The sequence below is a fragment of the Podarcis tiliguerta genome, assembly GCF_965153285.1.
Source record: "Podarcis tiliguerta genome assembly, chromosome: 3".
In the NCBI taxonomy this organism is placed as follows: domain Eukaryota; kingdom Metazoa; phylum Chordata; class Lepidosauria; order Squamata; family Lacertidae; genus Podarcis; species Podarcis tiliguerta.
This window is the reverse complement of record NC_139536.1, coordinates 58,886,668-58,910,306: the sequence shown is the minus strand read 5'-3', so window position 1 is coordinate 58,910,306 and position 23,639 is coordinate 58,886,668. Positions and strand designations below refer to the sequence as shown.

Here is a 23,639-nt window from a genome sequence, read left to right as displayed (position 1 = left end):
GGGAAACCTGTGGGCCTTTAGAAGTTGCTGAACTACAATTCCCATCATTCTTAGCCATGGGCCATGCTTGCTGGGGCTGATGGGAATTGTAGTTCAGCAACACTGGAGGGCTGCGGGTTCCCCTCCTCTTTTCCAGAGCCTTACACTGAAGCCTTCTTGACATGTTTATGAAATGTCTGCTTAGGAGCAAATAAGGCTTTGCACACAACATGTAAATTTCAAAACAGAAGCTGTCTCTTTAAAAAATGGCCTTTCACCCATAAAAAGCTGAGCCAAGCCAAAGGTTTTAGATCATGTTGGAGAATTGCCTAGCCAGGCATTCTGTTTTGCTTTGTTGTTTCAGTGGACATCCTGCATTTCAGAATACTTTAGCTGCCTTGTCCTCTTCAGAGCAGTGCCCTATTGTTCCATAATTGTCCCTTATCTTTGAAATTTGATGCCCACTTGCACTACCCAAGTACGGTCATTTAAAGGAAGAGCGTGAGAATGCACACAGTGCAGCTGAACTCCTGGAGAAGTGAGGATTTGTCAAAGCTATTGTAAGGTAAGAGCTTCTATTTATAATCTCATTTAAAATAACTCCCGATGAAAAAAGAAGACGACAAACTTTCCATCACTCCACATCATTCCTTATGCTCTACACTGAATTCTGTCCCTGTGGAATCCTCCTCTGCGTTTTTCACTCTTCCAAAGGACAGGAGCTTCCAGTCTGACCATTAGTACATTTCCCAGAAATAATTTACTTTGCTCTTGCGTGCGCTATTTAGCGATCTATCTGCCATGTTGCAATGAAGTTTACAAGCTGTTCTTTAAGCCTACAGGGCACATTTTGACCTTTATTTTGCGGGGTGGGAGAGAGGGCTGGGCCAAGGAGCCCTAGATTTATGACCCTACAACTCTGCAAAACATATCCATTAGCGTCTATGCAGCTGTTTATCTGTGAAGATCTGCAGGCTGTATACTGTTTACACAGGAGGGGAACAAAATCTTATTTACCATCTCAGAAGGTGCTGTGTGTAAATAACAAAACCATGACACTGAATCCCAAAGATGAGTGAGATAAATAAATATCCCAGGGTGCCGAAGAAGGTGCCATTCCCATTTGCAGCTGTCCTAGTTGAAAACCTGGAAGTCCACATAAACAGCGTAATAGGGCACATGTTTACAAAGCTGGGAACTGGGAGACATAGCAGATTGACTAGCTGGCTTATTTTTAGATCATTGCTTGTCCCGTCATAGGAATGGCTCTCTGTCCCTGCTAGCCCCCTGGACAGAATAAACTCATTTCTATTTTCCTCTTGCAGAAATCCAGTCATTTCAGGACACCCTGTTTTCCCCTTGCAGAAATTCGCCACAGAACTGTCCTTGCCAAGCCCAATATTCTTGTAAGTGGGGCAAAACTAGGATTATGCAGAGTCCCGACATAGTCTCTGCAAGAAATTCTCAACAGCTGACATGCAAAAATTTTCATCAGACTTCATTCAGGCATCTTATGCCACCATTTCATACATATTATCAGTTTCTTATTTATACTTCTGTTTCTACTAATTGTCATAATTTAGATTGTGGATAGGGATCTGTTTTCTCTGTTTGTGGAATAAGAGGTACAGACACAACCCTATCAGTCTAGTCTGTCCCTCAAATTGTCTTTGCCATAATGTTCATGGTAAGTCATTTAACTCTTTTGTAGCTTTGTTTATCGCCCCTTCCTCACAATGGTTACTTTTTCTACAGATCCATGCATGTAAATGGCACGTACAGCAGGGGTGGGGTACCTGGAGCCCTCCAGCTGTCATTAGACTACAACTCCCTTCATCTCTGACCATTGGCCATGGTAGCTGGGGCTGATGGGAGTTGGAGTCCAATAACACCTGAAGGTTCGAAGGTTCTCCCTTCCTGCTCTACAACAGTGCATCTACAAGAGTACTTCTCAGCAGAAGAGGCTTCACAACTCTTTGCTGAATCCTGTGTGAAGAATTCATTTGTCTTACATGCATCCTGCCCTTCATGCAGGCAGGAAGAAAAGCTAGTGATTTGATCAAGGCTACTAGTGAGCTTCACAGGAGAGCAGAATATCACTCTCCAGCCTGGAGGAGCACTAGAGGTTTGGGGATTTGAACTAGGATTTCCCATATTCAAGCACGACATTCTTCAGTTAAGAAGAAATGTATAGCTCATCTCCCTATGTTGGGCACACACACACACACACACACACACGGGCAATGGGAGTGATTTTGAGCAAGCAAATGGCTGGGAAGGAAAGGGTTAAGAAACTGTTTCGTAAGGTTTTGCTATCAATCCGGGCTGCATACCCACCAAACATTTAAAAGAACACTTGCTCCCACCCCCAAGACTCCTGGGACCTGTAGTTTGTTAAGGCTGCTAGGGATTGTCATTCTGTGAGAAATAAACTACAGTTCCCAGGATTCTTTGGAGGTAGGGGGAATGTGCATACCATTTTGGATATGTAACTATGTGGTAGGCAATAAAGATACATGCAATGTGTATTTCAAAACTAGGGATGGGGGAGAGATTTGATTCAGTTTGCATCTAAATGCAAAATGATAGAATTCACACTTTCAGAAATAATGTGTAAACCAAAATGCATTCATCCTTCAAAATCACACTTTTCTGAATTTTGCAATATACAGTTTTCCAGCCTTGCAATGTATACAAAAATGCATATATTGGGGTGAAGTGTACATATCGATAAAAATGACATACAAAGGTGCATTATGATGCACTCTCTTTGTCCGTCTATATACATGACAAAAATTATACCAAAATGTACATATGAGGAGAAATTTGCACTACAATTCTGATGGAGTTTCATGAAGACTTTAAAAAAAATCACAAACTAATTTGGAAACATGGAGAACTGAACTTAAAAACTAGAAAAATGAGAAACTGAAATAGACAGATTTTCCCATTCCTATTCAAACTTTACATCATTTGTGACTTAAATATTTAAGCTGGTATTTGATTAGGTATCGCAGTTTCTCTGGTCTCAGTTTTTGGTGTGACTTTCACATCATTAGGCCTACACAAGATCCATGAATTTCAACATGGAGGATTTTTTGCATTCCACTTAAAGAGGTCACTGAACTGTGAGTCAATGCCACATTTTGACAAAAAACAAACAAACCTCAAATCACATATTCTGAAGCCATCTGACTCTGGAATAATTGCGCTGGGAAAACCTCAGATAACATATTCTGGAGCAATCTGGAATAATAGCTTTTATAGCTTCAGCCTTAGTATATTGCAAATATACTCACTTGCCAGTGAGTATCTGTGGTTAAAAAAAAATAAAATCTGCAGATTGCGGCACTAGCTCTTTTCACCCTTGCTAACAAATCATAAAACAATCCATTTCCTTCCTTTGTTTTGCCTCTTTGCAGTAGGTCAGGAAGGTTGGGGAAGATTGCACAGAGTGACAGCATCTCTCATGTTCTGTCACATTCCTGAAATAAGAATATATCATGCACTTATGAATTGGGGACAGTGTCTCATTACCAAAGGAAGCAAACAATTCCCGAGGTTTGAATAATAAGAGGGGATGAAGCTGCCACGGCTGCCAAGCGAGAGAAAATAACCTGCTAATATTATGCCCAAGTGGCCTGACTTGCAAAAAATGTAAACACCCGCCGAAGCTGGTGGAATCTGCAGGTGCTCCGTATCTCTGGAATTCAGGCCAATCTTGACTGACATTTTAAAAGTTCTTCTTATTTATATTCACTTCCCCTCCCCCCCCTTGCCACAAAAATACACAGCTTGCATTCCCCTTCTCCACCCCTTCCCCTCTGTATGTGCAATATATTTGACAGAATGTAAAGTTGACAAAATGCCCATGAACTTTTGGCTTGCAATTAAATTCTTGGTTAACTCACAGTGTATAATATATCCAAATGGGTTATAGAAATAGACCTTGTGAGCAGTGTTGCGTATGTGTTTGTGGAGGGAGGGATTCTTTTCACATATCTATGCTATGTATAGCTAGGACACTGAGGAGAATGACATGCATGAACGTCAACCTGGTGCCCTCCAGATGTTGTTGGACTACAACTCCCATGAGCTTCACCAGCTTCACCAATAGTTAGGGATGATGGAAAATGGAGTCCAGCAACATTTGGCAGGTACCTTGTTGGCTTTCACTGTTTGAGATAGTAGGCAGTCCCCCTCAAATAGTACTGTTAGGCTACTTGAACAGTATTGATCCCTTTGGAATCCTACCTAAGGTGGGATGTACTGATACATTGGAGCAATTCAAACTAACTGAAGAGGGTTGAGGGTTCAGAGTCCCTCATGACTTAAAAGTATGTGTGTGTGTGTCTCTCTCTGTGTTGCATCATTGTGAAGGCTAGTCTTGCTTCTGTCCCTCCTAAGCCAAGAGGTTTGGAAAGGATAGGTGAGTAACAGGACTTTAGCTTGTTGGTTTGTTTGTATAAGTTATATACTGCTTGCGATAACATTACACTAATAAAATAACAACCAAACATTACACTAATAAAATAACAACCAAAAATGAGTAATAGCAAAGTGCAATAAATATCCATTGCAATGTTAAGCAAAATATTAACACAGAAATATCAAGCAGTGTGATCAAAAAAATCAAGAGCCACTTGCATCTCTATGGTAGGAGTATATAAAGTATGAAACCTGTCCACAAATTCTAGGTTTTAATTGAATGCAAGGAGTAGTGTTTATGGGCATGCAGGACTCTTGCATTTTTAAATTTTCAAATGGCAGGCACCTTTTAGATTACTAACCCATCTTTGGTACAGTGCCAGGTATTTCATAAGCGCGATCCCTAATAATTCATGTAATTTTCTTTTATAAGATGGTTACATTGGCTATTCTTATCTAGCCCATCAGCTGAATGACTGATCAAAAGGATGTTAACCTTTCTGGAAGAGTGCCATGCTCACAGTCCCAGCTTGAGTTTGTAAAAAGAAGCCACATGGGGATGTGCATGTAATGCCTCTAGCTAAGAAGGGGTGATAACATTTAAGTCCTCATAAGACTATAATAAACCATAAATGCAAACTACAATTGGTTCAACTTTCACTAAGGCAGTTGTTGGAATGCTTTGCTCAGAAATAGATTGTGGATTTGGGCAAATATTTTTATATTTAAAATATGATATTATGGACCCTCTTAAAAAATTGGTGTGAACCACACATAGCTTGTCCAAGCTATGATGGTGATGGATAACAGAATCCATGGTGGAGCTATTGCCACTTCCTATGCCCTGCTGGCTTATTGTGGCCAGAATGGGAGGTGTGGGTGGCTTTTATATGGGCATAATGTGAACTCCTCTCAGGATATAGATGCCTACTTCATGGCAGAACTCTTCTCTGCAAGAGCAGCACTTATAGCCATAACTAAGGGCTTTTGGCCTAAAGGAATAGGTTAGTAGTCTGCAAGTACTCCTTTGTTCCAACTTGTCCTTAGTGGTTAGGAGTGCCCATGCTGATTTGCCACTTATGGTCATTCCTGGATCGGGATAGCCTGGCCTCATTTGTTCATGCTCTGGTATCCTTTCATTTGATGGCTGTAGGTGGGGCTTCCCATGAAGATGGTCCAAAGCTTACTTCTAGTGCAGAATGCATCTCCTAGGCTAGGGCAGTCTGATGTTGCACTAGCTGTCAATGATTAGTCCCAATTCAAGGTGTTCATAAAGGTAAAGGGACCCCTGACCATTAGGTCCAGTCATGGCCGACTCTGGGGTTGCGGCGCTCATCTTGCTTTATTGGCCAAGGGAGCTGGTGTACAGCTTCTGGGTCATGTGGCCAGCATGACTAAGCCGCTTCTGGGAAACCAGAGCAGTGCACGGAAACACCGTTTACCTTCCTGCAGGAGCAGTACCTATTTATCTACTTGCACTTTGACGTGCTTTCAAACTGCTAGGTGGGCAGGAGCAGGGACCGAGCAACAGGAGCTCACCCTGTCATGGGGATTCGAACCGCCGACCTTCTGATTGGCAAGTCCTAGGCTCTGTGGTTTAACCCACAGCACCAGCCGCATCCCCAAGGTGTTCATACCATATTATAAAGCCCTAAATGGCTTGGTATGCAATTATTTAAAAGAGCTCCTTCCCCAGTATCAACCACCTCACACCCTACAATTGGCAGGCGAGGCCTGGTTGGTGTTGACCCATAACAGGAACTTTCCACTGGTGGCCCCTTGCTTGTGGATTGCCCTTCCTGGTGAGATGTGTCTGTCTTCCTCATTACTGACTTGTTTAGCTAGGCATTTGATGGTTGAAATGTACACCCTTGAAATCACTGGTTGTGATAATACTTTTAACTGTTTTAGGCTCTTTCAGGGGAAAGGGTAGGATGTAAGTTGAATAAGTTTTAAAAAAACAAAACTATGTTGAATTTTGAATGTGAATTACTTAAAAAACATAGGTATTTGATCCAGTTTTGGCCTAGAAGGAAAACACACCTGTGCAAAAGTATCTGTTTAAGTGGCTGTAGGATTGCAAAGCCTAGATGCAATGTAACTCTGAGTGAAATGTGTATGCACAAGAACATCTGAGCCTTTGATTGATGCAAATCACTGAGTTTACTGAAGGAATGGAAGAGCAAATGGAACCAGCTAAAATTCTAAAGGGGAGGTGAATTTTCCTTAGAAACCTACTGTTTGGGGTTAGGAAAGTGGAATAAAAAAAATGAAAATTCCCTCTAGGGATTTAGTATTTGCCATGATTGAGCACCAGAATTTCCACTTGTGTGGATTGTTCAGACATGTTACATAGCAACAAGCTTTTATGTATGGTGGCAAGCAGGAATGGGTGCATTTGTCACTGTGGAAATGGTGGGTGTGAGCCAAATAGTGGTGCATGGAATTAGAGAGGTTTGGACCTGCTTCAATCCATTCTGCCAGTCATTCACACTTTCATCTGGGATTTTCCATTCCACTACAAATGGTGTATTTTGCAGAACTATGTCTTCCATTTCTTTGTCCACTGATGCAGAAATATAAGGTTCTGGTACATATATCATCGCCTGTAATCTCACATATGTATCAGCCATCAACAGATATCTACAGATAGTTCCCTTCTCTGTGTGTTCCCTTTCAAAGTAATTTCCAGAGATGTAGCCCTTGTAGTCTTTTACAGCAAAAACAACAAAATGTTGTGGCACCTAAAGTTTACAAAGTGGCTAATGGCTACAATTCTAACCATGTCTACTCAGAAGTAAGTAAGTCTGTGAGGTAGGTTAGGCTGAGAGAGAGTGACTGGCACAAAGTCCCCCAGTGAGCTTCATGGCTGAGAGAGGAATTGAACTCCTTGTCTCCAAGTTCATTGACTGACACTTCTCCCTCATGGGCTGTCTGCACAAGAGTCTTCCATCCTTTTGACTGAAAGCCTTCTAAAATCATGTTGTTGTTGTTGTTGTTGTTGTTGTTGTTGTTGTTGTTGTTGTTGTTGTATTTATTCATACCCCACCTTTTTATCCTGACAGGAACTCAGTGTTTCCGTTGCTAATCTGTTTGTGTATTGTGTAATAAGTATATTAAATAAATTAATTGTGTGTGTGTAGTGTATATATATTTATAATTATATATATATATATAAAATTAATTATATTAAATTATATATATAGAGAGAGAAAATTTAATTATATATATTCAATTACATATATTAATTGTATATATTAAATAATATTAACTATGTTGCAAACACTTTAATTTACGATATGGAAAGTTAATTCAGTGTGTGGCTCACGGGTTTTGTGTTGAGGGTCTAGAGGGTCATGTTTTCCTCACTCTTCTTCTACTACCTCAGTACTCTCACCCTATCCCTATCTTAATTGTTCTGCCCCTTCACAGGATCAACCTGAGTTAACCAGGGACACAAGTGATAGCTTTCAAAGTGTTTCAGATTCAAAGTGTTGGTGCTGACCTTTAAAGCCCTAAACGACCTCAGCCCAGTATACCTGAAGGAGTGTCTCCACCCCCATCGTTCAGCCCGGACACTGAGGTCCAATGCCAAGGGCCTTCCGGCGGTTCCCTCGCTGTGAGAAGTGAGGTTACAGGGAACCAGGCAGAGGGCCTTCTTGGTAGTGGCGCCCACCCTGTGGAATGCCCTCCCATCAGATGTCAAGGAAATAAACAACTATCTGACTTTAGAAGACATCTGAAGGCAGCCCTGTGTAGGGAAGTTTTTAATGCTTGAAGTTTTATCGTTGTTTTACCAGATGGGCAGGGTAGGAGTGAATGAATAAATTAAATTAAAATAAATTAAATTTTAAATTAAATTAAATTAAATTATTATTTCGGCAGAGTGTTTGTGAGAGTCAGTAAAGCTGTTGATATTTAGTGTACCCCTAAATCCTGGTGAATGTTGTACAGCCAGTGCTGCTGGGGCATTCTTCATGTTCTGGCAAATTGTCTTAGGCGAACAATGCATAGGAGACTGTAGTCACACTAAGGTTCTGCTTATGAGTTTCCCCAGCGCACCCGCATGGCTGCTGTGAGAGCCTGCTGGATTAGGCCCTTCTTATGTTCTTCTGTTTCTCCACCAGTCCCCCAACTTCTGAAGAAAACCAAGCCACACAAAGACTATTTCCATTGCCTAGAGAACAAAGTGCAAAGTAAATAATAATAATAATAATAATAATAATAATAATAATAATAATAATCAAAATGACTGCTTCAGAGAATTAACAGCTATTCTGCAAAACATTCCACAGGAGCCAGATCCATCAAATGTAACCGTTATGTGAGTGCACATCCATTTATTTCCACTAAAGGTTAATTGCAAAAAAGAAGAGAAAAAAGTTTTGCATTTGAAAAGTTCAGGGTGTAATAATTAGTTAGCTATTACTGGTTGGGGAAGTCACACAACACTGGAGTTGTTCCAGAAGAGGATAAGCATAAAATATTTGGCACTCTGAGGAGTACAATTCACATGTGAGAATGCAGGCACATGGATTTCTGGACATGGCTTTCTGCAAATCTTTATAGGAAGTGCAGGGGGCAGAAATGATTAATTAGGCAGTGACTCTTCTACCCTTCAGAGGAGGTTTGTTGAGAAGCAGCTAGGGGAAATTGCAACATGTTGCAACACAAAGTCAGTGCAAAAGCATTTTCTTTAACAATATAACACCTGATTCTCAATGCAAAACATTTTTGGACCTTGTTATGTTCTTTAGTAACCTTGCCAAACTTTTTAATGGCTAGGCATTTTCCTTATGATTGGCTTTCCCCCACACTAATTGTTATATAAGCATTTCAAATCACATTTCCCCATGTCATCTTTTGCTTCATGTTACATAAGTCAATTCAGGAACAGACTGGTAAGCCACTAAAAGCTTCACTGACACAAAGTTAAATGAAAACTATTTATAAGGAGACATGCATACATACATCTATTGAGAGATTTCAGGAGTGGGCCAGTGGGGGGTGGGGGTGGCAGGGAGAGCAGCCTGACCAAAATCCCACAAAGAGCTCTGGTCAGTATCCAACAGAGATGTCCAAAACCTGCTTTTAAAACACACACACTTACACATTGCTGCTGCCTTTTCCCAGTTCAGCAACTAAAATCTTGCAGAAAAATAAAATAATAACCTGCCTTGCTCTTAAACGTCAAGAATTTCAAGTGCACTTCAGAGTACAGTAATATAGATCTGCCCTGTATTGCTCCTGTGGGGTTAAATAAACAATAAATAGTGGGTGTAAATGTGGGTGGGAAATGTATCCAGCACTGTTGAAGAACTCGATAGGCCCTTCTTCTCTCCCCTCTCAGTAATGCAGATCCTTTTTCAAATAGCCATGAGGGATTGCACAACCAACTTGAGACATTTTGCTGAAACTCCTCTGTCTTCCCTCCCACTTCCGCTTGTGTTGTTGTTTAGTCGTTTAGTCGCGTCCAACTCTTCATGACCCCATGGACCAGAGCACGCCAGGCACTCCTGTCTTCCACTGCCTCCCGCAGTTTGGTCAAACTCATGCTGGTAGCTTTGAGAACACTGTCCAACCATCTTGTCCTCTGTTGTCCCCTTCTCCTTGTGCCCTCCATCTTTCCCAACATCAGGGTCTTTTCCAGGGAGTCTTCTCTTCTCATGAGGTGGCCAAAGTATTGGAGCCTCAGCTTCACGATCTGTCCTTCCAGTGAGCACTCAGGGCTGATTTCCTTCAGAATGGATAAACTTGATCTTCTTGCAGTCCATGGGGCTCTCAAGAGTCTCCTCCAGCACCATAATTAAAAAGCATCAATTCCACTTGTACCATGTCATTAAAAAGTCCAGTGAGGTAACTAAAGCACATAACTAGAATAAAGATACATCTCACCTTTAGTTAGGGATTCTTTCTCCTTGGATCAAATCTCAGCACCAGTTCCTATTCTGAAATGAAACCTGTGAGCTCATGGGCTGTTTCTTTTCTGGACCAGGGATATCTCATTGATCATCACTGCTCCATTGACTAAGAGCTCATCCACACTGCCACTTGTTCTGCCACCTTGCTCTTTACCACTGAATCGAAGCAAACGTCACCGAGGTTTTCTGTGGACTGGCATTTGCTCTGGTTCAGAGGTAAAGAACGGGTTTCCCTGGGGGAAACGGTGGGGCAAATGAAAAACCGCATTGATGGAAGGAGCAAGTCTGCCCAGGTCCTCCTTGGATTAAATTGACATTTCCGCTGCTTGCCCTCATCAAAACTGGGGTGGGCGAGTGGGAATCTGAAGCCAATCAGATTGGGTAAGGCAATTCAGCTTCACCCACCCTCCCATGCCCCACCAAAGTCATTCATACCAGCCTCACAAACACTCCCCTATTCCACTTACTTAGTGCTTAGGAGCAACAGTGGGGGTCACTGCAGTTTGGGAAAACTCCCTGTACCTTCCACCAACCCTTCTAAGCACGCTTCTGAATACCAGTTACCGGAAGCCGAGGTGGGGAGAGCACTTGGGTCCTGCTTGTGGGCTTCCCATAAGCCAGATGACTGGTCACAATGAGAACAGGATGCTGGGCTAGATTGGTCACTGGTCTGATTCAGAAGGCTCTTCCTAGGTCAAGTGACAAGCGTACTACAAGAGGGTAGTTCTTGGTGTTCTTGCAACTGTAGTGCATTTTACCAGAAAGGGTTTCTTTCCCTTTTTCTTTTAAGAAAGGTATTGTTTTCTGGGTACTCATATAGTGTTTCATTAGAGGACATGGAAACATTCATAATACTCATAATCTGTTTTTAGATTAGGATTGCCCCACATGGCACATCTTAGCTTGATTTCCACCTGTTGCAACAAATGTCATTTATATCCTATGCCTGCATTTAATCACTTGTTTTTTTGAGCATGTGTTTTAGTTGGGAATTGACTGTGTTTATCTAGAAAAAAAATTATGCAGTGTGTTAATCAATTAGGGCTTTTTTTTAAGCAAAAAAGTAGAAACTTTATTTAAATTTTGCTGAGTCAACAGCCCCATTCAGAAAGGCTATATTGATTTAAGCAGTTCTATTGATCCCCTTCGTATCAAATCTGAGCTGCTAGCAAACTCACAGGTCGGTGATGTTCTCTTCAATTGATCCATGCTTGGCTCACTGCAAATGCTTTTCAACAATATTTTAAGTAACATCTGGTAAAAATCAATGTTTAAACCTTAGGGGGTTTAAAACACCAAGTGTTCAAACATTTTAGAACTTTTTGGTGCCATTCTAAAAAGTTACTTGGCAACTGTAATCCAAAGGGCCTATCCAGTTAATTCTAATATAGGGGGTTAAAAGTACCAGTTAAGCATATCCTATCTCTGAATTTTGGTAGTATACTTATCTTTCCTGGTATAAACTGCCAACAGGGACCTAGTGTTCCTTCCTGCATAATACTAATACTAATACTAATACTGATACTGTCCGACAGGACAGTAAACAGCTGTCCTGGATGAGGAATTCAATTTTTAATTCCAGTTTCCCAACCCCAAACAGTGGATTTCTGCAGAAAATCTGTGCATTTGGATTTAGTCAGGATCCATTTGCATTGCAGCTCCTTTAGTATCATGATGGAATTCTTCTACAGCTAGAATGGAAAGCCTATAGCCTTCCTGATACTGCTAAATTCCATCTCCCGTCAGCCCCAGCCAACACAGCCAGCAATCAGGGAGTAATGTAGTAGTAGCAGTAACATTTGGAGTGCCACAGATTTCCTCTCCCCCATTTTCCAGGCACACATATACGGTATGTTGTTGTTGTTACTGTTGTTTGAACCTTAGATTTAAGCAGCAAGATACCTGTGGAAGAAGTAACTGACTTCTCCTAAGGTGCAGTCATGCTAAGAGGGAACATGGATCGACTAGGGTTGCAGGAATGTGCATTTAGTTCTGTTGCAGAGGCCATGTCATGTCTCCTGGCCCCTCATGTGATAATGTGAACTTCTACAGTTCAGCTAATTTCAGGCGAATCAGACACTTGCTAACAATTAAATTTTAAAAAGAGAACATTAGTACCATAATTTTGTAAGATATCGAATGCATGTGAAAATGTCAACTCTGTTTGAGGCTCATTAGTCACATCTCTGGATCTCCATGTATGTTGAATACCACAATGGCCAATAGCTGAGACTCTAATAATGAAGTACCTCAGGTTAAAACCTTGGTTCTATCTTCAAGTGATTTGGCCTACCAGCAATGGTATTGAATTGGTATTGAGCCCATATGGATAGGATGTGTGATAGATGTACCATTTGTGTTCCAGATCTTGTCTGCTATAGAATTTAGTAGAATATTCTGACTTATTTTTGCTTCTGCCTCAGGCTTTGCCCCTTGAATCTTCCAGGCTCACATTGTGCTTCAGGTGTTGTAAGAGAAGATTTTTATCAATGAGAATGTAAGAAGCCGAAATGTAGAAAACACACCAACCTTAGACCAACTATTGTTAGCTTCTATGGTGTTTTTGAATTATGGTGCTGGAGGAGACTCTTGAGAGTCCCATGGACTGCAAGAAGATCAAACACATCCATTCTTAAGGAAATCAGCCCTGAGTGCTCACTGGAAGGACAGATCCTGTAGCTGAGGCTCCAATACTTTGGCCACCTCATGAGAAGAGAAGACTCCCTGGAAAAGACCCTGATGTTGGGAAAGATGGAGGGCACAAGGAGAAGGGGACGACAGAGGACGAGATGGTTGGGCAGTGTTCTCAAAGCTACCGGCATGAGTTTGACCAAACTGTGGGAAGCAGTGGAAGATAGGAGTGCCTGGCGTGCTCTGGTCCATGGGGTCACGAAGAGTCGGACAGGACTAAACGACTAAACAACAAAAATGGTTATAAAAATAATTTAGATACCACCTTTCATTGCAAGAAGAAATGCCAAGGCCCTACAGCTTGGATCCCATTGTTACAGATGTATAAAAATGTAAGGTTAATAAGGTCAGTGAAATCATAGAATACACCCTATATATCATATTAATTCTCCATCTATATTTCAGAGAAAAACTGAATGGATAAATAGGTCTTTCAAAATAAAATTCCAAATCTAGCAAGGTTAGAAATAAAGGAAGGAATTTTCTTCTGAACAAATGGCATTTTCAGTGTACTAATATATTTTTTCCCTGTGATCACCCTGTCTTTATCTAATAATCTACCTCCTATTTACTGCAGCCTAATTTCATTTGGTTTTAGTGATCACTACTTTTCCATTTAAAGTGATCTGATTAGAACTTCAGATATTTCCATTTTTCAACATATTGCACATCTCCTGCAAGTCTCCCTACCATAGATTCAGGTGGAATTTGATTAAAGTGGACAATTTACTTATGATGCATGGTCGGTTTAAGACACTCGAGCAGGCAAGAAGGCGCCAGCACAATTTTGATCCAGCTTGGGCACCAGTTAACTTCTCTTTGTCCTTGATATATAATAAGGATTTTAGGAAATTGCATCAGATTTCTCTTATATAAGAGTGAGGCTGTGCTTCTTGATAAGCATCACAAATGTCTTGTCTCCCTCCTTTCCCTCTTCAGAAACGTATGCCTCCCTCCCCACTCCTCGGTATCTAAGCTAGATTATAGCACAGGCCTTTCTCATTGCATGTGCAATGAGGCTAGCAGATGTAATGATTTTGTGTCTTGTAATGTTGTTTATTGACAAGGTTTAGCGCAGTTCAGGGATGTGGCTAATTTCCTCCCTATACTGCAAAGGAAAACAAAATGCAACAAACAAACAAAAAGCCTTCTCGGTGGTTGATGACAGCGGCGCTGCAAACAAATAGCTCTGCACTGATGTTTTGTAATGTTGCTGATTCTTTAATGAAGAAACCTCACTAAAAATTCATGGTGAATGGATAGTAAGCTCATTAGCACAATGGTAAGAAAAGATTTTTAAACACTACCTCTAGTAGGCAGAATAGCCGTCGGGGTACGGTTTGCATTGACTGCAATGCTGTGGATGTACCACACAGGTAAAGCACATTCAAAGTGCATTATTCCCCGCCCCCCCAAATAATCCCGGGAATTGCAGTTTACCTTTCAAAGAGCTACAATTTTCAGAAACCCCAAAATAACTACAGTTCCCAATGTTTTTTGGGGGGGGAATAATGTGCTTCAAATGTGTTTTAAATATAGGGTGTGTAAGCAGCAGGCTAATGCAACACGCACATGAAAGCTTATACCAAGAACAAACTTAGTTTGTCTCTAAGGTGTGACTGGACATTTTATTTATTTTTATATATATTTTGACTGCATCAGACCAACACCTACCTGAATCTTACTGTGTCATTTGCTTTAGTGTGCATGCTTGCTGTGGTCATGTAGCATGCCGTTATCAGTAGTGACTGGTGAACTTCCTTTAGCTCACCTTGTTTCCAACAAGTTCCTCTAGAGTGGAGGGAACGAACTAAGAAAAATGTTAAGAGCTGTAACGGGAGAAGATGATGTTATTATTTATACCCTGTCCATCTGGCTGGGTTTCCCCAGTGGCGTCAGCACTACAATGGTTTGGAAAATGTTCCTATTTTTGAGACACTTCAACCTTTGTGAGCTTGCTCCCAAAGTGACTGCCTTCTGAGGAATTTATTGAAGCACCATTTCCTTTCCCCCTTTCACACTCAATTGAATATATTGGAAAGTGATCAGGCCTTGGATCCAATTGTCAGTAAAGTCAAGAGGGGGGAAATATCCCATCTTTATATGAATGATTTCCATAAAGGCTGAGATGTGTCCAACTTGCATAAGAATGCATGTTGTAGATGAACAAAGGCTGGCCCTAGAATGGGGAGGTTTTGACCTTTGCTCATTCTTGACTTAGGAGATCAAAGGAGATGATACAAACAGAGCAGAGCTCCAGTTGGATTAAGATGCAATGGATCTGAGTGATGCTGGTTGCCAGTTGCTCAGAGATGCCAAAACAGAAGTAGTTTACACAAGAAAGGCACAGAGTTGCATCTTAGGCAGATAAATACTGTGGAGATGTTGGTGCATGAAAGGGACAATGGAGAAACCGTTAAACCCCTCACTGTAGGTAGTAGTAATTATTTGATAAATTTGCAGGAGAAATATGAAGCCAACCTCCTAAATTAAGGCAGAAGCTGAATAATTTGTATAGTGCTATTAATACCATTTAAATTGATTGCCTTAAGATTTGTTGTTGTGCTGTTAGATTAAATGATACATCAATGTCAGTTTTGCAGTGGAGACCCTCCCCCTTCAAATCAATCATTGACTAGATTCAGTTCCTTTTCCTCTTGTGGTTTTAAATGTTTTAAAACGAGTTATGCAGAGCCTAAATTGTCCTTAAGTTGCATCTCCTTTATATGAGTACTTTACTTGGGAATGATGGACTTGAGAAGTTCTATTTTCAAGCGCAACAGAAGAATCATATGCACATACATTGTTTTAACTGGCCTTAATAATATATTTATATGTTGTTGTAACTTGACCTGGGACCTTATGGTAAAGGGAAGGTAAGAAATCTAATTAATAACAATCAGTCAAACAAGAACCGAACCAGAATGTTTCTCATTTTAAAATCGAAATGGTGTTTAGCCTTGATAAAGTTAGAAAACAGCAATGTCAGGACTGCCAGATACAAAATATCACATCTATATGGGATGCGTTCATTAATACTGAAGTTACCACAACCACAGTCATGGAAAATCTGTAATCACGGCTCCTTTAGTTTATACTGCAGTTCTCTCAATGTTTCTATTCTTACTTAAAAGCAGTGGTGTGTGTGTGTGTGTGTGTGTGTGTGAGAGAGAGAGAGAGAGAGAGAGAGAGAGAGGTTTTGATCAAAGCAGAAGAGGGGATGGGTCAGTTATTGTATCCCAACAATCTAAATTGTTTTTCTGCGACTGTTGCTGCCCTGCTAAATAAGCAATTGAGATGCAGGTCTGATTTAACTCAGATCAGTTTATTCTGAGCCAAATTTCCTAATTTGGGTGGAAAGTAGCTTAGCTTGTTCCAAACCAATCTAAGAATCCAGGGACTGGAAGGAGGAGATTAGTCTCCAGCTACGCTACTCCATACTTCATTTTCACTTATTCCAAAACTGTTCTCCTTTTCAAGCCTTACCTCCTCACTTTTTCTCTCCCCGTGTTTCCCATACTTACAGTTATTCACAACTTCCTTCTTTTAAGTTAGATTGGTCTAAAATACAGCCAACATAATTGTGTTTGCAGTGGGTCTTCTGGGATAAGAACCTGCACAGCCTCTGATTTGTTTACAGGTTGCAAGGGTGCGTCGGAGGTTGAAAGGAATGGAAAAAGAATCAATAGCCACTGGCAAGATCATGGCCTCTGTATTTATGTGCAAGGAAAGTAATATATAATAATCTTAACTGAACACTTAACGTTCATGGTATAATTTTTTTAAAACCTGGAAACACGACCATGATTGATGGGAAGGAGAGGAAGTTATAGATAGGGCAAAATTAAATTTGTCCATGTGTCATAATGCATGGTGCTCCATTAATGTATCTCCTATAGTTATTTATAATTCTAGTGGCTTAAGTGTGTGGTTGTAGAATAGTTCACCATGTTCATGTGGGTATACAATTATAAGAGCATTGCCACATTTTCTAACCTTTTAGTATTTCTTCATAGTTGGAAATTTGTCATTGTTCATGACATTACATAGGTCCTCTAGGGAGCTGGGAGTGGAGAAATGGACCCATCCTTTTACGCTATGTTGCATCCTTTGCCTCCACCATCTGTATTTAGTATGGTGACTTATGCATCACACACACACAAAACTGAAAAAGGATAGGCAGACAAAAGAAGACACAATTTGCCTAGCATTTGCAGATACTAATTTATATATGTATGTATGGTGGTACCTCAGCTTAAGAACTTAATTCGTTCCGGAGGTCCGTTCTTAACCTGAAACTATTCTTAACCTGAAGCACCACTTTAGCTAATGGGGCCTCCCACTGCCACAGCGCCACCGCCACACGATTTCTGTTCTTACCCTGAAGCAAAGTTCTTAACCTGAGGTACTATTTCTGAGTTAGCGGAGTCTGTAACCTGAAGCGTCTGTAACCCAAGATACCACTGTACATGAATGGCCACTCCATCCCTTTTCCCACTTGCCCCAGGTCTTTCCCCTCTAGGGTTGAATCCTCCTCATTTTTGCCATTCTCAAATATCCCAGGCCAGGCTTGGAGGGGAGTTAGAGCCTAACATAGTAGCTTCTTGCCTGGCAAGTCCCCTCCTGTCGCCTTTTTCTGAAGCCAAAGTTCCCAATTTCTTATTTTCTACCAACAACAGTGATAAAGTGTAACAAGAGGACAGAACACTGGGGACTGGCAATGTATTGCCGTATGAACTGCATGTGCTGTACTGCACCATTGAATCATTGGGTACAATGAGGCACATTGATTGCTACACAAGTGTAATATCAGAAATCAGTGCAGTGTGCAGGTGCAATTGCCCATACACACATTTTGAGACGCGGTGTTTCTGCATCTGCGCCGAGTCTATTAGAAATAATATACTGTGGTTGATTCTGCAACAGGCAAGACACGCTCAAGGGAATAAAGCAAACAAAACTGACAACCTCGCAGCTCATTTTAATGGCTCCCCGAACAGTCACCTGGTTAAAAGATTACGTTTGCAATGCTTTAATGCAATGATGAGTTAAGAAAGTTCAAGAAACTCTGCACTGTTTCTTTATGATGATGATTATAAAAATTGCTTCATGTTTCCCTGAGATGCATTCAAGCTGGTGACCTAGAGGTGGAAGCTTTGGTGTCTTATTACCATTCCCATGAGCCATGCATGAATTTGTGAACCTCTCCGGAGCAATTCCATGGTCTGCAGCAGCACACCTATCAGGGCAGGAAAGCTGATTAGCTGCAGCCTGCTTTGCACTGGAATTTAGATATCAAGCTTCTTGTGAGCTTGAAGAGGCCCTGTTTTGCTTTGCATTCCTGGATTTATTACTAAGCAAAACCATCCCTCCAGCAAGCTTACTCTTACCAGGGAGATATTTTACCATCTTCCTTCTCGCCATTGAAATAGTTTTCTGCAGCAAAGGTGCCTGAATTTAGCTCCAGCTAATTAAAGCAATGAGAATCTTTCCTCACCCCATCTCATTTCGTTATATTGAAATTGCCTTGCATTCTATCCCACACCTTCATTGTAATACCAGGTTATTGTTGTTGTTTTTACAGACACACAACTTTGAACGCTTTAGTGTTGTTTTTTAAAGTACCGGTATATAATTATTTTCAACATTTCAGACATGGCTTACTACAGGCATGTCCAACAGGTCGATCTTGCTTGACTCATCGATCGCGGGGGTGTATTGGATCGATTGTGGTATCAAGATAGTGTTTCATTTTTGTAGTAAAAAAAAAAAAAGAAAGCTCAACAACTTTGGTCAAGTCTTCCCTAAAAAAAGCTCAGCAACTACTGGCAATGACAATGGATAGATCACAGCCGGTCTTTTTATACTATGAGTAGATCACAGTTTCTTGGGAGTTGGACGTGCTTGGCTTACTATAAACACTACCCTTTGCCAAGTAGGTGCCCACCAGATGGTTTGGGGCCTAAAACTCCCACCATCCCCAATCCTTGGCCATTCTGGCTGAGGATGAGTTGTAGCCCAAAACATATGAAGGGCACCAGACTGGGGAAGGCTGGTCATGCCCTGAACTTACTACAAATAGATGAGAAAGTAGATCATTGAATTTGAGCCTCTGGTATATTATGCTTCTGCAATGTTTTTCTTTTTTCTTTTTGAAACGGGTAGTAACTCAGAAGGCTTTACTACATGAAGGCAATGAACAACTAGAAAAGTGAAGATAGTTTCTGGGTGAGATACAGGTTTGGTTTCTTAAAGTACAGATTTTTGATGTTTATCTTCCATATCAAAGTTCATGAGTTGCTTTTGGGTAACTTGTTATTCAACACTGCTACCAAAAAAATGACGAGAAACTGATCCTTCAGACATTCATCTGTTTGTCATGTTCCTAAAGCTCATAACTTGGGGATGTTAGGATATTTCCGTTCCACCTTAAAAGGGAGCAGGATGTTTGTGTCACAGCCTGCGTATTTCCTGTTTTCACAGGATGTTTTTGTTGTGTCTTTGCTTTCGTTTTCTCTTGGTGCCGGAACACTGAAGCAGGCAGTCATGTTTTTCTTTGTTCTGATCAACGCAGAAATAAACTTGTAAATAATGCTCTCCTGGGTGCATCTTTCGCTGTGCATTATCTGCTGATAGAGTGTGCATCGGCTGTGGAATGTGGCAAGCTATTTCTGGAGCTCATGTCGCTAATTGCTGATACTGTGTGCCTGCGGGAGATCGATGGATGTCCAGAGACGACGTGGAGTCATGATGGACTTTGTCTCCCTGGCAGTATCCCAACAGGGACAAGGTTACCTGAAAGACTGGCTGTCCCTCTGTAGACCCATAAGATCAGTGAGATCATCTGGAGAAATTCTACTTATGGCATTTCACCCTGTAGAATATCATAGGGCAGCGACTGCCAGTAACTGCATTTTCTGCTCTGGTCTCTGTCCTGCAGAGTGCCCTTCCTTCTGTTATATAGCAGACATCTGAAGCTCTTGTCTGTTCAGACTTAAATTCCATTGTCCTTCTTTCCAGGCAGGGGACTATAGGATTGCCGCTTAAACTATCTCCATTACTAGCTTCCCTACACACCTACCACATCCAACCTTATTGTGTTCTTAAGGTGGTCAGAGAGTATTCTGTTCCTTCTCTTCATCTGATGATCAGTATTCTGAAAACACCCATACCTTTGCTTTCCTGTTTTCTGATATGTGAACAGTCATCATCTTATAAGCCACATGGATGCTAAAGAAATCCTCCCCAGGGAGCAAGGCATGTGCAAATATTATTCACCCGGAAATTCCAGTTAATTAGGTCATGGCAAGGGCTCTGACACAATTTAGGTCTTATTCTGTAGAGTAATGCAGGGACAGAGAACCCTTTTCAGCTCAGGGGCCACTTTCTGTCATGGACAGCCCTTCTGGAGGCCGCATGCCAATGGTAGGTAGGGCCAGGAGCAAAGTGGTTGGAGCAATGGATGTAAACGCTTCCCTCTGCACAGTTGGCTGGGTTCCAGCCAGCTATTTTGACACCCCCTCCACCCACCAGCCAGAAAAACGAGAGGCAGCCAAGCACTGATTCCAGCCAGGCAAAAGCACATGAGGATGATGCAAAGCAAAGCTGGTAAGAGGGTTGGGCCTAGGGAGAGTCCAGGGCAGCAGAGAGATTCCTCTGCTCCTGACATCATGTCTAATCCAGTCATGAGAGGGAAAGGAAAGGATAGAGGCAAATGGAGCAAGGCGGGTGGAGGGAGGATGCTCACAGCATTTTGAAGCTGAAAAAATCTCTCAACTAAATTATGCTTCATTATTCAAATGGCGCTCCTTTTGCACAGAGAGATTTTGTCTGGTGCTTATATGCAAACCTGCCTTGTGGCTCTGGGTATGAGCTACATTCCATTTACAATAATTAACCTGCTCTTCCTTTATGCAGTGGAAGCTTCTGTGGTACACATTCTCTCCCTGAATTAGATATCCAGCTTTGGTGTATTTTTATACCTAATTAGACCTAACCTGTCACATAGCAAATAGCTCTATCTATTGTGTGATTTATAACGTCTTTTTCTATGCAACTGTATATTATCTCAACAATTCAAATCCTTGAATGTATTTTAAGTAGAGAGATGTAAACAGCTTGTTTAACTTGACCTTCAGATGCCCTTTCCTGCTCAATCCTGAGCTGATTTCATTGGTATACAATATTGTCAGGGGTTCAGGAGCAGAGTCACTGGAGAGGGAAGAAACAGAGAGCGAGGGGGAGGAGTCGGAAGGAAATGTCAGCGGCGACAGTAGTCCAAGATCTCTGAGTCTCTCCAGTGACTCGGAGGATTCACAGAAAGGGGCCCCCATGGTCAGGGCAAGGGGAGTGCCCAGGGGGACACCTCGGGAAGAAGGGGACTCAGAGAGTAGCAGCTGGGAATCCGGACCAGCGTCCCCCCCAGAGTGCAGTAGGGGGGAGGAGTCTAAGGCATCGGGATCAGGGAGCGCGCAGGCAGAGGGAGAACGTGAGGCAGGAGTGGCCACACCCTCGTCAGGGAGCGAGGAAACGGTCATCCGGAAAGTAAAACGCGCGCGCGCGCCAAGTTCAAATGTACAGGAGGGCGGCAAGGTGGGCAGCCCGGGTAAGGAGCCAGGTCCTAAAGCCCGCCGAAGAGAGGGGGAGGAGTCAGAGGGGTCTAGCTCCGCGTCGGAAGAGTCCAGGAGGAATGAGACCCCGGGGGGTAGTAAGACCCAGAGGAAGAGAGAAAGAAGGAAGAGGTGGAGTAAGATTAGAGTCTTGAACTGGTGCACGGGGGGTGGAGATCCAGACAGAGCTTCGCCGGTCTAAAGTCCAGACGTAGGGCTGGGACGCTGAGACTTGTAAATGGAGACTATTCTTCAATAAAGACTTTGATACTGTACTATCGGCTAGCGTTGGTCCTTGGTGAGCTGGGACCCGGAGCCAGCCCTGACAGTAAGCTCTGTCTCCTATTTTAAAGTTTTGGCACCAAGAACCTCGCCACGTGAGTCGGCGCAGCGAGGACAGAGGAGGGGTGCTTACAGAGCTCACAAAACTCAGGCAAGATGACGACGGAAGAGAAGATAAAAGCCCTGCAAGAAGCGGTGACACAACTCAGCACTGAGGTAATTGCATCCAGGAAGAGAGAGGAGGAGATGGTTACCTCCTGCCGGGATCTCCAGGCCAGGTTGGACGTGCTTTCCAAAGAGGGGCAAACGGGAGCCAAGGCAGAAGGCATAGGTTTGGGGAGAAGGGGAGGAAGCCTTGTATCGCATTTCGACGGGAGTTTGCAGCAGTACCCCAACTTCAGAGCAGACCTGCTGTTTGCGCTGGATTTACTTGACAAAGACTTTAGAGATGAGAGAGAGAGAGTGGGGTTTATCTTGTCCCATTTGCATGGGGAAGCCAAAACGTGGCTGCGGAATCTATGGAGGGACAATGATCCAGCGCTCCAAGATGCGAAGGCTTTTATTAAAGCAATGGACTCATGCTTTTTATCAAAGGTAGACGTCGATATTGCCAGGAGGGACATACATGGACTTAAACAAGGCAAAGCCAGCGTGCGGCAGTACCATACTCGATTTTTCGGACTGGTTCATGCCCTGGGGTGGGAAAAAGATTCTGCGCCAGTCAGAGACCTCTTTTGGGAGGGGTTGAATGCAGATGTAAAAGCGGAGATTGGAAGAGGGGAGAGACCAAGGAGCACCCAGCAGGTAGTCCAGAGGGCTCTGGAGATCGGGGTGCATCTGGAAGAACGTCCTTGCAACAGGGAAGAAGGGCGTTGGGGAAGGGCACCAGCCAGAGCACCTCCCTTCTTTCCCAGAGAAGCAGCGCGTGCGCACTCCACACCCTCGCAGGGAGGGGGAGAAGAGCCGATGGAGATAGGAGGTGCCAGGGCTCAGTCAGCTAACAGAGCCCTAACACCGGGAGCAGCCAAAACGAAGCCTCCTAGAGGGAACAGGAAGTGCTACATCTGCGACAGTGCTCAACACATGGCGAAAGAGTGTCCCCAGAGGCTCCACAAGCACACTGCAGCCTCCGCAACAGTCGCTGCAGCAGCTCAATTGAAAACGCAGCAACAGTTAAACGACGGAGTCTGGCTGGAGGAAGAGGCACTGGGGTCCAGTCAGACAAGTCAATGAAACAATCCCCAGCACTTTTGCAACCCACAGACCCCCTCCCACCCAAACCAGTGGTGCAGCTTACAGCGTCTCTCCAACTGCCCAATGGACGCACTCTGGAGGTGCCGATCACCATTGACTCCGGCAGCAACGCTGACTTTATAGGACTGGAATTCATTCAGCAGCACAATATACCACTGCTACCAGCCACGCTGCCCCTGAACGTTGTCACGGTGGATGGCAGAGACTTGTTAGGGGGGCAGGTGGTGCAACAAACGCAACCAATGGTGATGCGGATTGGAAATCACCGAGAAGTCATCAGCTTTAATGTCACACACCTGTCGGACACGCCTGTAGTCCTCGGCATGAGTTGGCTGCACAGGCACAGCCCAGCATTGGCGTGGTACCAACGCCAACTGACCTTCGGCTCCTCCTATTGCGCGGAACATTGCATCCTTCCTAGCCCGGAAGACGGAGGGGACGACCCGCAGCTACAATTAGGCACGCTGCAAGCAGT

The 23,639-nt window shown here is 42.7% G+C and overlaps 1 long non-coding RNA gene across 4 annotated transcripts in view; it reads left to right on the top strand.

The window, feature by feature from the left end:
• Positions 1-333: 333 nt before the first annotated feature.
• Positions 334-23,639, top strand: part of LOC310675040 — a 123,533-nt gene continuing 100,227 nt past the window's right edge. For 2 of the 4 annotated variants that reach the window (XR_014509873.1, XR_014509874.1), the window contains exons 1-2: positions 334-544; positions 12,752-13,365. This is a non-coding gene — a long non-coding RNA (uncharacterized lncRNA). The remainder of the gene's footprint in view (positions 545-12,751; positions 13,366-23,639) is intronic. The other 2 variants (XR_014509876.1, XR_014509875.1) reach the window with 2 other exon arrangements.